We start from the raw sequence: 2,812 nt of genomic DNA, 5'->3' as shown, positions 1-2,812 counted from the left end.
GGAAGCTAGTGTTTTTCTTTTTGCCCATTATGGATCACATGAATTATTACATTGTTTATCTTTTCATATAATTAGCTGATAAACAGCTTTGTGTCTACACACCCTGCATATCATGATGGGGGTATTAGAAATTAAATTGACGGGGTGGCACCTGTGGCTCAAGGAGTAGGGCGCCAGCCCCATATGCTGGAGGTGGTGGGTTCAAACCAAGCCCCAGCCAAAAAAAAAAAAAAAAAAAAGAAAGAAATTAAATTGAGATAGTTTTCATCTATAACTGAAACCCCAAAGTTGGTGACAAATTTCACATAGCCCACTTATATTTTACAAAGTGAAGAGGAAGCAATCTACTCACAGCATGGAATTATTAGAATCAAACATTTTGAAAGTCTGTCCTTGAAGGACTCATAGAAAAGTATGTTCTAATCTTTACATGAGGACTCTATTCTTTAACTCCCATTACCATGTAATGGAAGTTATATTTTGCAGTTTCCACATTAAAGAAGACCTGAATATGAATCCTCAAAAGTGTGAGCTTAAAATACAAGATGCCATATTGCATTTCTTGTTGATGTTAATCCCGGCCAGACCAGGAAACTACAGGCTGTAAATGTCTTTTCCCATTTACCTAAATATGGACTGCTCAGGAAACTTCAGATTCTCCATTAAGAGTATCTTTAATTAGTTGGGCCACCTTCTAAAATAATACCACATTTAAAATAGGTTATATTTTCTTGTATTGTGGTTTTAATCAAATTGATAAAAGGAAAGAAGACACTTAAACTCCTCATTTTAATATAAGTTATTAAATTCATTTGAATTTAATTTTTGCTTACAAAACTCACATTCATTAGAGTCATGTTTTTTACCTTAGCAGTTTAGGGAAGAGTTTGGCAATTTTATGGTTTCTGACATTATCATTCTCTTAAAGTGCCAGTATTTTAAAATAGTGTTTTTGTAATTTTATATGCTTTTGTGATGGAGGGCTGTTTTGTTATATAATTTTGACTTAGACTTTTTCCATTTGCATTTGTTTATGTAATTTCAGGAAGAATACTGAAAATCTGAGTCCTGGATGATACTAATAAACTAATAATTGCAGAGTTTTAGAAAAATGGTCCTTGTTAAAAAACATTAAAATTCCTCAGTTTAACAATGTATGCAAGCTTTTTTGTGTGTTGTATTGTTAAAACAGTGAGAGCAAAATAACTTACTGGAATATAAAGGTAAGAGCTGAATGATCATGCCACTAATGGAGAGAGGGGGTGGTTTCACAGAACCAGTATTTTTCCACACCCCATCTCCACCTGATGTCAATAAAAACATAACGTTGGCTATTTAGTTTAAAAGTGCAATATGCTTGTGCACATACACCAGTTACTTTATGTACAATAAAGGAATGGGTAATGGAGGAATGACAACTATATTGTAGAATCAGGATGTGTTAGAACCAAATTACAGTTTTCTAATTGAGAATGTGATCTTGGTCTGTAAGAACAGAGTTCTGAAGTTTCCCATCTTAGTAGACACCTCCTGCCTGCTGTGGGAACACGTCAATTGTATCTTCATCCTCCATTTCCAACTGTGCAGGCGTGTCTGTTTCATGAATTAGCTGCCCCTCACATCGGAATCTGACCTTCCTCATTGAAAATCCTGTCCTTCACAATAGGCTTTCATTAGTTACTCAATAGTGTATGCCTGTCAATCTTAAACTGCACCACAGAACCATCCTGTCTCATCATCTTCAAATTAATATGATAGCTGCTCTCAGTCTTGACTCCTTCCTTAGGCTTTTTATTCACCATGGCGAGTGTTGGATGGAGTCTCCTCAGCTGCCCCTTTACAAGACGTACAAGGTCTGCACCAAACAAGCACAAAAGCACTACCAGGAGTGGTAGAAGAAGCTAAATACTTTAAAAAAATGTTCATATTTTTAAATTTTATTTTAAAAAATGTCTCAAAATTAGAGAGGCAGAAAGGCAGACATAAGGATCACAATATACTAGGGACCACAGCCACTACATCAGGGTATCCTGTACTGGGAAAGAAAAATCTAATGTATAATTGATAAACTGTTGGAGGCTCAGACAAGACCTAAGAGTAAAAAACTCCAATGCAGGCTTTGTTTTAGGGGGCTTCCCTACACTTCTATGAGTTTTACCTGGAGGAGCCCTATCAGGTTCTCACAGTGAAGATCTAAGAAAAATTCTAACCTGATCCTTGCAGGCAAAAGAGGGAAAGTAGCAATGTTGAAATACATTTAAGACGAATCCATTCCTCTTCAGGCCTGCCCTCAGACAAGACTAGTCATACCCTGCATAAGGCATTTCAATAAGCAGTGGGCCACACACATAACGGTAGTCCCATAGTATCATAACAGCCAAAAATTCCTGCCACCTGGTGATGCAGCCATTGTACAACATAACTCAGCATGTTACCTTTTCTGTGTTTGGCATGTTTAGATACACAAGTACTACCATTCTGTTATACACAAGTACTACCATTCTGTTATACACAAGTACTACCATTCCTACAGTAGAGCGGCCAGGCAGCGCAGGTTCGTGAAGGCTCTCGGCGCGCCGCGGCCCGCAGGCACCCGGCACGCGCCTAGCTCGCCGCCAAGATGCAGAAGAGGAAGGTCAGCTCTGCCGAAGGTGCGGGGAAGGAAGAGCCCAAGAGGAGGTCGGCGCGGTTGTCAGCTAAACCTGCTCCTGCGAAAGTGGAAACGAAGCCAAAAAAGGCAGCAGCAAGGGATAAATCTTCAGACAAAAAAGTGCAACCGAAAGGGAAAAGAGGAGCAAAGGGAAAGCAGGCT

At 38.8% G+C, this 2,812-nt stretch overlaps 1 pseudogene; it reads right to left on the bottom strand.

Moving 5' to 3' along the window:
- Window positions 1-1,516: 1,516 nt before the first annotated feature.
- Window positions 1,517-1,802, bottom strand: LOC100949717 (annotated as a pseudogene).
- Window positions 1,803-2,812: the final 1,010 nt, after the last annotated feature.

This window comes from Otolemur garnettii, unplaced genomic scaffold (assembly GCF_000181295.1).
Source record: "Otolemur garnettii isolate 467f Iridium unplaced genomic scaffold, OtoGar3 scaffold00171, whole genome shotgun sequence".
Lineage (NCBI taxonomy): Eukaryota > Metazoa > Chordata > Mammalia > Primates > Galagidae > Otolemur > Otolemur garnettii.
The sequence above is the reverse complement of the archived record's forward strand: the minus strand, read 5'-3'. Positions and strand labels throughout refer to the sequence as shown.